Source organism: Elephantulus edwardii, unplaced genomic scaffold (assembly GCF_000299155.1).
Source record: "Elephantulus edwardii isolate Elephantulus edwardi_28Jun2011 unplaced genomic scaffold, EleEdw1.0 scaffold00319, whole genome shotgun sequence".
Lineage (NCBI taxonomy): Eukaryota > Metazoa > Chordata > Mammalia > Macroscelidea > Macroscelididae > Elephantulus > Elephantulus edwardii.
In genome coordinates, this window is record NW_006400069.1 from 1375570 (window position 1) to 1386462 (window position 10893).

At 39.4% G+C, this 10893-nt stretch overlaps 1 protein-coding gene and 1 pseudogene across 1 annotated transcript in view; one reads left to right on the plus strand and one right to left on the minus strand.

Annotated features, from left to right (window-relative positions):
- Positions 1-10893, plus strand: part of TARSL2 (threonyl-tRNA synthetase-like 2) — a 197410-nt gene that overhangs the window by 90473 nt on the left and 96044 nt on the right. The window lies entirely within an intron of this gene.
- On the minus strand, positions 3189-5326 carry LOC102874700 (annotated as a pseudogene).

Here is a 10893-nt window from a genome sequence, read left to right on the forward strand (position 1 = left end):
GCATAGATATTTATTATTGTTATGTCCTCTTATTCTATTGACCATTTAAGCATTATGTAATGACCTTCCTTGTCCATTGTGATGGTTTTTGCATTAAAATTTATTTTATCAGAGATTAATATTGCTACTCCTGCTTTTTTCTGGTTGCCATTTGCTTGTACATCCCCCCCCACACTTTTATTTTTAGTCTGTCTTCATCTTCGTTTTCCAGGTGTGTCTCTTATAGACACCATATTGATAGATTTTGGGTTTTTATCCAATCTGCTACTCTATTTCTCTTCGGCATTCAAACCATTCACATTCAGTGTGATTATTGAGGGGCAAGGTTTTATTGCTGTCATTTTGTTGAGTTCTTTTTTGGTGTTGTTGCTAGTTTCTTTGGTCCATGCTGCTTTCTGTGGCACCACTGTAAGAAGGACATCTCTAAGTGTTTCCTGGAACACTGGTCTTGTTTTTACAAACTCTCTTAGGTTCTGTTTTTCTGGGAATATCTTGATTTCTCTTTTATATTTGATGGATAATTTTGTTGAATACAGTATTCTTGGTTGACAGTTGTATTCTTTGAGTTTTTTATATATGTCAGTCCACTGTCTTCTTGCTCACATGGTTTCTGCTGAGAAATTGGCACTTCATCTTATCTGCTGTCCCTTCTAGGTTACTCTTTGTTTCTCTCTTGCTGCATTCAGAATTCTCTCCTTATCTTTGGTTCTGGCAAATTTGACTAGGATCTGCCTTGATGTTTTTTATTTTGGTGTCTATTCTATATGGTGTTCACTCAACTTTTTGAATATATGTTCTCTCATTGTTCATTATGCCAGGGAACTTTTCCTCTGGTAATTCTTCCACAACTTTTTCAGTGCCTTTACTTTCTTCTTTCTGTTCTGGGATTTCGAAGATGCACGTGTTATTTCTCTTGATGGTGTCCCACATTATTCTTAGGTTTTCTTCTTTTTCCTTCCTTTTTGATTCTACTTTTTGTTCTAGCAGATGAGTGGTGAAAATTCTATCATCTATTTCACTGGTTCTGTGTTCCATCTCTTCAACACTGTTCATATGACCCTCCATCATTTTGATAGCATTTGAAACATTAATCCTCATATTTTGGATTGTGGTTCTTCTTTTTCCAGAGCCTCTGGTGGCTTGTTTTTGTTTTTGTGTGTGTGTTTTTTTTTAACTTAAGAATTTTCACAACAGACTTTCTATTTTAATAGAGAAATGACGAGGAAAAAATGTAAGGAATTTCAGTGTCTTGCTTTAACACAGTCTTTTATATAAATCAATGTAATAGAAAAAATTCTATGGCTACCGATGAAACCATTAAAGGAAATGCAAACAAAGAACATTTTCATAAGACAGAAGAAAATACTGGCTTGATAGTGTGTTTTTCTTAAGATAAATGATAATGATTTCTTTGCTTAGATTGGTTCTAAAATCAGGCAAGAGAAATCTCACATGTTAGAATCTTAGCACATGAGGCTAAACATGAAAGAAGGGAAATGGGGGGGATCACATTTAGATAAAAACATCCAAGTGCTTTAACTAATACAACTGGTTTTATTGGTGAAATTGGTTATTTTTTCTAAACAGCTTTTTAAGAATGTGTTGTTGTTATGTGCCATCACGTTGCTTGCAACACATAGTGACCCTATATACAACACCCCTAAACTCTGCTCTGTCCTGTGCCAATCTCACAGTCTCTGACACATCCACCCCGATTACCCCAGTCACTGAATCAATCCACCTCATAGAGTGTCTTCCCCTCCTGTGCTGTCCCTCCACCCTCCCAACCATGATGTCTCTCTCCAAGGACTGCTTCCTCCTTACAACATGTTCAAAGTATGTCAGACAAAGCCTCCGAATCCCTGCGTCCAAGGAACAACCTGGTTTAACCCTCTCCAGGATGAACCTGTTTGTTTTCTTAGCAGTCCATGGTATATTCAATATTTTTATCCAGCACCAAAGCTCAAAGGCATCAATTATTCTTCTATCATCCCTAGTCATTGTCCAACTCTCTGATCCATAACAATTTATTGCAAAGACAATGGCCTGTATCAGACACACCTTAGTCTCCAGAGTGATATCATTGCTCTTCAATACTTTGGAGAGGTCCTAAGAGCACTCTTTCCCATCGCATATGTCTTCTAATTTCCTGGCTGCTGGTGCCAAGAGTGTTGACTGTGGAGCCAAGCAACCTAAAGCTGTGAACAATCTCAATCTCTTCACCATCCATCCTGATGCTGCCTATTGGTCCAGTGGTGAGAATCTTTGTCTTCTTGATAATGAGCTTCATATTGAAGGCTGCAGTCCTTGACGCTCTGCAGCAACTGCTTCAGGTCCTCCTCAGAACAGACTAGGCTAATTCAAATTCTAATGCTGGGGGAAGAAGGTTAGAAGCTACGATTGCAATAATAGTGAGGAATTTCATAAAAGGTCTTAATATTGCTGATCTATTGACAAACATCTTTGGAACTAAAGTTATTTGGTAGGTTTAGATACCCTGTTCAAAGTGATTTTTTAAAACTTGGCAATGGAGTATGGCCTGACCAATGAAAATACGAGGAAGAAAAATCAAGAATAATGGTTTATACACACCAGTTAGGTATAACTAAGTGTCTGAGACTTAAGGGTACTGTCTTTGCTTGCACTACTTGGAGGCTGTACTGAACATAAAATCAGTCTTGAACACAACGTTAAATATTGATAAATTGAAAAGTGTCAGGCAAATATAAAGTACTAGGAAAATGCAGGAATGAATATAACTTGTGCAACCTCAATTTAACCATGGATTTCTAACCAAGTATATGTTCTTGTGAGTTTTCTTGTCTTCTTTCAGGAACCTGCCTCTAGACTGTCAAGAGACAGTTTAGTGAGTTGGAGAGAAAAGGCTTGTTCACTTTTTACTATAATTGGCAATTGGTACTAGCATAGTTATCAGACATCTTTACTTAATATTAAAGCTTAAAAATCTTAACTAAAATCCAGCCATCACTTATTCTTCCTTTTATTGCTTCTACCAGGAGCCTTGATATGCTTTTCAACATAAGTATTTCTCAAGAGAAGGAAATTTTACTTTGAGAATTAATATGCACACATTGTTCTGCCATATTCATTAAATGGCTCTTGAAGTATGTGATCCTTGGTTGTAAGTAGAAGATACAGATGCAGTGGTTTGATGGAAATTGTTATAATCAGAAATCTTTCTGTAAATCACTCTTCTGAAGAAGTTCTCCTTTTAGGGATATATCCAGTTTTTCAAGAAGCTGCTCAAAAACTTGTGCATAAGGAGTTACACCAGTTTTAAAATCTCTAGTTCTGCATTTAACATGAGATTCAGCTTCATTTTACTCTTCATTACAGGAGATGATATCCTGTTCATTGCAGACATCGCTGATGGTTGGAACAGCAAATGGATCAAACTGTTCGAGTTTATGTAAATCAATAGGAACAGTAATTAGACCTGTTTTAGGATGAACCCTAAAAGGGCTCTTCAGCAAATGATTGATTCCTTTGCTAATATTGATATCCAGCTGTGGAAAGCAGTACTAGAGCATGATCTCCCATTCTGTCCATGGCCCATATTTGTCATTTTTTATGTGACTCTATTATTTACTGGTTATTTTCTTCAAATATTCCCAACGCTGAAGTGAACTGTGACATTTTTTGAAGCCTTGCTCAAGTTCATCATGAATTCTTTCAGGAAGAAGGTCTAAAATCTTATCCCGGTTTGTTTGGTTTTTGGTTGGTTTTTTTTTTAATTTTCAAAAATATCTTCACCAACCAACATATATACTTCAAAGTATTTTGTAATTGTTTATAGATCTCTGGATAAAAGGGTGGACTCTTTTTACTGAGGTGAACTCTCTTTATAACTTCTGAACCACCCTTTACAAGACTCAAATACTCAACTATTCCAGAACACAGTGCAGAAGACAGTTTTATAACTGATTCATCACAGACCCAATAATGAAGACCTCTCCTTCCAGAATAAACCCAGGGATGATGATTAAATCCAAAGTTCTCCTTTAATGCTCTGTTGATGATATGCATGGTCATTGTCATGAGGGTCCAACCCTTAGAACATACATCTGCAGAACTACAGCATCTCCTTATATCATCATAGTTGGTCATATCTATGTCAAATCCCAGTTCTTTTTCCTGAAACTGGAAGGCTCCCAGCTTTACTGTATTATGTTGACCGGGTCTGTGAGAATATACTGCACCTTTTCAACTTGTATGAAGAACAGATTATGCATGAGGCCAGGCTCTATGAGGAGAAGTGTGCTGTCAGGATTGATGGAAGATCTATCAACAATTTGCATTATGCAGATCACACAACCCTGCTTGCTGAAACTGAGGAGGACCTGAAGGGCTTGCTGCAGAGGATCAAGGACTGCATCCTCCAATATGGATTGAGGCTCAATGTCAAGAAGACAAAGATTCTCACCACTGGACCAATTGACAGCATAGCATCAGGATGCACGGTGAAGAGATTGAGATTGTTCACAGCTTTAGGTTGCTTGGCTCCAAAGTCAACACTCTCAGCACCAGTAGCCAGCAAATTAAAAGATGTATTGCGATGGGAAAGTCTGCTGTTAGGGAGCTCTCCAAAGTACTGAAGAGCAATGGTGTCTCTCTGGAGACTAAGGTGCTTCTGATACAGGCCATGGTCTTTGCTATTGCTTGTTATGCATCAGATAGTTGGACAGTGACTAAGGAGGATAGAAGGAGAATTGATGCCTTTGAGCTGTGGTGCTGGAGAAGAGTACTGAGGGTACTATGGACTAGTAGGAAAACAAACAGATTCATCCTGGAAAGGGTTAAACCAGGCAGCTCCCCGGAGGCAAGGATTCTGAGGCTCTGTATAACATATTTTTGACATGTTGTAAGGGATATCATGCTTGGTAGGGTGGAGGGACAGCGCAGGAGGGGAAGGCCCTCTAATGAGGTGGATTGATTTAGTGATTGGGGTAATCAGGATGGGTGTGTTGGAGACAATGTGATTGGCACAGGACAGAGCAGATTTGAGGGCTGTTGTACATAGGGTCACTATGAGTCGCAAGTGACTTGACGGCACACAACAACAACAACATATCAATCTTGTATAGATTAATTTTCTGCATTTCTTTTTCCAGCTCATTCTGGTGTTGAATGATTTGCAGTGAATGTAAATATCACCTGTCAGTATGAATGAAAATTTGCCGTGTTTAAAACAATTCTTTGTCACTCCACCATAGTTGAGCCAGCGATAGTACTGGGAGTAGGGAAAGCGTCTCCAGTAATACATTTTAAGAAGCTCGGGCAGATCCGTAGGATTGAATGTGTCCAATTAGCTGGTCTCATTTGTTTTATCTGCATTGTTTGGGATTTTTTTAAAAAACCTCCTGGATTTTGCTTGTGATGTCATGTATTTCTTCAAGTTTATCTTTAATCCATTGAGAATATTCAGTCATTGTTCTTTTCAGTTCTGTGTCAGAAAGTTTCATCAGACTTTCTGGCTTCATGAAATTAATTGGTATTGTGTCACTTTTGAGGGGATGACATCTTGCTTTGAGCTTGCATAGGGGGTGAGGTAGCCTGCTTCCAATGTGACGTTGCTGCAGTAGAGTTTTTCACATCTGTGGAGATAGCAGGTTCCTGATCTATAGTAACTGCCCCAGAAGAGGGTGGGAAAGCTACTCTGCCTGAATTTCTCTCAGTTCAATAGTGAAAAGGCCTGTGGAAGTGGCCTCCTTTTTCAGACAACTGCCACAGCTGGGGTAGCCTAAGGAGCTCTAGGCTATAAAGGTAGTTGATGGACTGGACATGAGAAAATGCAAGGCAGAGTGCAGAGACCTGATTGGAAAACCAGGAAGCCTTGGTTTTCCCTTCAAGAATGAGCTCCAGCTGTCTCTCTCCCTTCTGATTAAGCTTATATGGTCCCACATGATCCAGCCAAACAGCAGTGACCCCCCACAAAGTACCTCAATCAAGTTCTAGCATCGCTTCTGGTGTGCATCATGAGTGGTGTTCTGGGGGTAGGCCAGTGATGACAGGACTGGAGTTCCAAGCTCACACTCACTCAGATTTCAGCTTTCTTTCTCACCCTGACTCGTCACTCCCTGGTGAGTTGCTCCCTGGCACATGTCTCAGTAGTTCCCTGCTGTGTGCATGGCACCAGCCAGAAGCTCCCTGGCATGTGCCTGGTATCAGCAAGCAGCTCCCTAGCACATGCATGGCGTCAGAAAGCAGCTCCTTGGCATGTGCATGGGAGCAGGTGTGTCAGAGACAATAAGGCTGGCATAGAATAGAGCAGGGTTTAGGACTATAAAACATAGGGTCCCTATGAGTCTCAAGAGACTTAATGGCACATGACAGCAACAACAAAAAAAGCACTCACTATCATTCTTTTGAATTCCTTGTCAGAAAGTGTCAATAAATTTCTTCATCTGAAAGTGTTTTTAGTTCTTTTTCTTTCTTTTTTTGTGTGCTTATACTGACTTTTATCAATGGTTCCAAGTTATCTATTTCCTCTGAGACATGTTTTGGGGTTTTTTTGTTCTTTTTTTTTTATAATGTGTTCTTTTATTTTTATTTTGCTGATTAAACCAACAAGTGTATGGTGTCTCCTGCTAATTTGGTAATTGTTAATATTTTCATCCTGTCCTTTGGGGGAATCTCATAGAGGAGGGAAGTGTGTGCATGTAGAGCTGTTTGTTGTTAGCACAGAGCAGTTGAAGGTAAAGTGGGCTGGTGTCGATTACATTGTTTAGTTGAGGTAGTGGGACAGAAGTTGGTCCTTACTCTTGACCAGTGGATGAAGCTGCAGGAGGTGTATGTATGGCTGGATATTGATGATGTCTGTTGCTAGATGGAAGAAAGGAAAAGGAAAATAAAAAATCACTTAAACAAAAAAACACCAAAAATTACTCAGAAAACAAAACCAAGAGTGGATGGTATAAGAAAACTTAAATCTGGAGACGCATGCAGGGGGTGAGATGCACGCAGGCAGTGGAACACGAGTTATGTTTTTTGATTGGTTGGAATTGTTGTTGTTATTGTTTTAAGCCCTACAGGATGATGAGCACAGAGTGAGCAAGACAGATGAAATTTGAGTAAGGTACTTTAGGGAAGAAACTGCTGTCTGGCTTGACCACACAGGAACCCTTAACTCAGGCAACAGGGAGGTCCTGGCCACCTCAAGAGAGGGGAGAAGCCACTTCCAGAAGGAAACAGCATCCTCCTTGGTCATTCAGGGACTTTGGGGGAAAAACTGCTCTCTGGCTGGACCGCACATGAACCCTTAACTCAGGCAACAGGAAAGTGCTGGCCACCTCAATGGAGGTGAGAGGCCACTTCCAGAAGGGAACAACAGGCTTCCTCTTTGGTCATTCAGGTGCTTTGGGGGTAAACATGCTGTCTGGCTTGACCACACGGGAACCCATAACTCAGGCAACAGCAAGGTCCTGGCCACATTGATGGAGGTGAGAAGCCACTTCTAGAGGAGAAAATCAGGCTTCCTCCTTGGTCATTCAGGTATTTTGGGGGGAAAACTTCTGTCAGGCCTGAGGCCTTGCAGGCCTTGGGCCAAAAAGGAAGCACAAACATATAGATGCTTCTCAAAATATTGCAGTGGACCAATACAGACATTTGAAAGCCATGGGAGAAGTGAGTGATGTCAGAGTGCAGTGAACCTCAGTGGGGTGCAGTGAGACTCGGTGGGGTGCAGCTTGCCTCAATGGGGAGCAATGAGCCATGGTGGGGAGCAGTGACCCACAGTGAGACCCACTCACTAGTAGCAAGTAAGACAGCAGGAATTTGAGTGAAGTACTTGTGGGGGATCATGGCTGATTGCTGGACCACTTGTGGGACCCCATCACTTTAAATAGGAGAGAGTGAGACAGCTGGAACTTGACTGGGGTGGCAGACCCAGTTCTCGTGGGAAAAACCAAGGCTTCCAGGTTTTCCATTCAGGTACCCCATGCACACACAGCTCCCCACGTGCTTCTGTGTACATGTCTCCTCCCCTGCCACCATGTGGGTCTGCGTGTGCACCCATCCAACCTTCTTCTGGAGCAATGATGTCAGATCAAGAACCAGCTATCACTTCAGGTACAAAAAACTCTACCACAGCAATATCCCGAAAGAAGCAGGTTACCTCACACCCCACACAAACCCAAAGCAAGATATCATACCCCCAAAAGTGACACAGTAGCAATGGATTTCATGAAGCCAGAAAGCCTGATGGAACTTTCTGACACAAAATTTAAAATAACAATGATTGAATATTTCAATGGGTGAAAAACAAACTTAAAGAATTATAGGACACTGCAAGCAAAAAATCAGCAGGAGCTTAAAATAACAATCCAAAACAAAGCAGATAAAACAAACGAGGCATCATCCCTGAGGCACATGGTTCGAATCCACCAGATGCTCTGCTGGGAAAAGGAGGGACAATCTCCTCCTGTACCAGTCAGATCTGATTTGATGGTACACTCACACAAAAATAATAAAAACAAACGAGGCATCAAAGGCACTGGAAAAACAAAACAAGATCCAAAATATGAAGTCCAAGGTTTCAGATGCTATCAACATGACGGAAGGACACATGAACAGAGTTGAAAGATGGAACACAGAAACAGAAAAATGTGACACACCATCAAGAGAAATAACATGCACATCATCAGAATCTCAGAACAGGAAGAAGCAAGTAAAGGCACCAAAAAAGTTGTGGTAGAATTTCTGGAAGAAAACTTCCCAGGCATAATGAAGAATGAGAGAATACATGTTCAAGAAGCTGAGTAAACACCATATAGAATAGACACCAAAAGAAAAACACCAAGGCATATCATAGTCAAATTTGCCAGAACCAAAGATAAGGAGAGAATTCTGAAAGCAACGAGGGAGAAACAAAGGGAAAGCAGATAGATTAAGTGCTGATTTCTCAGCAGAAACCATGTGAGTAATAAGACAGTGGACTGACATATATCAAACACTCAAAGAACACAACTGTCAACCAAGATACTGTACCCAGCAAAACTGTCCATCAAATATGAAGGAGAGATCAAGATATTCCCAGAAAAACAGAGCCTAAGGGAGTTTGTAAAAACAAGACCAGTGTTCCAGGAAACACAGAGAGAATGTGCTACTTACAGAGGTGTCAAGAAAGCAGCATGGACCAAAGAAACTAGCAATAACACCAAAAAGAACTCAACAAAATGACAGCAATAAAACCTTGCCTCTCAATAATCACACTGAATGTGAATGGTTTGAATGCTGAAGAGAAAAAGAGTAGCAGATTGGATAAAAAAACCCCAAATCTATCAATATGGTGTCTACAAGAGACATACTGAAGAGACAAATGAAGATACTGAAAGACTAAAAATGAAAGAGTGGGGGAAAAAATGTACCAAGCAAGTGGCAACCTGGAAAAAAGCAGGAGTAGAGATATTAAACTCTGATAAAATAAATGTTGATGCAAAAACCATCACAAAGGACAAGCAAGCATAATGCTTAAAGGGTCAATAGATCAAGAAGACAAGACATTAATAAACATAGATGTATCAAATGAAATACCTGCAAAATATATAAAACAAACATTAACAAAACTGAAAAAGGAAATAGACAACATTACTATATTAGTTGCAGACTTCAATACACCACTCTCAAGAAAAGATAGAATTACCAGAAAGAAACTCAACAGATAAAGAAGAGTTAAACCACACAATAAACCAACTCGATCTCATAGATATTTGTAGGCTAATGCAAAAAGAAAAAAAAAAGCCCAATATACCTTCTTCCCCAATGTACATGGAGCATTCTCCAGAATAGATCACATTTCAGGTCACAACACAAGCATAAATAAATTTAAGAGCATACAAATAATACAAAGCATATTCTCAGATCATAAAATTAGAAATTAGTAACAACAAGATAAAGGAGAAAATACCATACACTTGGAAGCTGAACAACAACTTACTTGAACATGAGTGGTACTAGAAGAAATAAGAAATGAAATTAAATAGTTTCTTGAAACAAATGACAATGAAAACAACACTTACCAAAACCTCTGGGAAACAGCGAAAGCAGTAATCAGAGGTCAGTTTATAGCAATAAGCAAACACATCAAAAGACAGGGGGAAATGACCATTGACTCTCTAAACCAATATCTCCAACAAATTGAAAAGGAACAGCAAGAAAACTCAACACCCTCTAAAAAAACGGAAATTATAAAAATTAGAGCAGATAAATGAAATAGAAAACTGAAATAATTGAAACCATCAACAAAAGAAGAAGCTGGTTCTTTGGAAAGGTCAATAAAATGATAAACCACTACCAAAACTAACAAAAGATGGAAAAGAAACAATCTAAACAAGAGATGAAACGGGCAATGTCGCATCAGAACCAACTAAACTAAACTAAGATAAAAAGACTAACCATGGAATATTATGGAAAACCTATACACAAACAAATATGAAAACATAGAGGAAATCGACAAATATAAGCTACATATACTGACACAAACTGAAAGTGAACACCTGAACAGACCCATTACAAAAGAAGAAATTGAAAAGGTAATAAAACAACTTCCAACCAAAGCAAGCCCTGTCCCAGAAGGTTTCACAAGTGAATTTTATCAAACATTCAGAGAAGAATTATCACCAATTCTACATAAACTATTTCAGAAAATAGAAGAAAATGGAATTCTCCCAGACTCATTCCATAAAGCAAACATATCCATGATACCAAAACCAGGTAAAGACACCACCAAAACAGAAAACTATAGGCCAATATCTCTTTTGAACATAGATACAAAACCTGAATAAAATCCTGGTCAACAGAATCCAAAGATACATAAAAAAAAAACAACAAAAAAAACTTCACCATGACCAAGTGGGATTCATAACAAGTATGCAA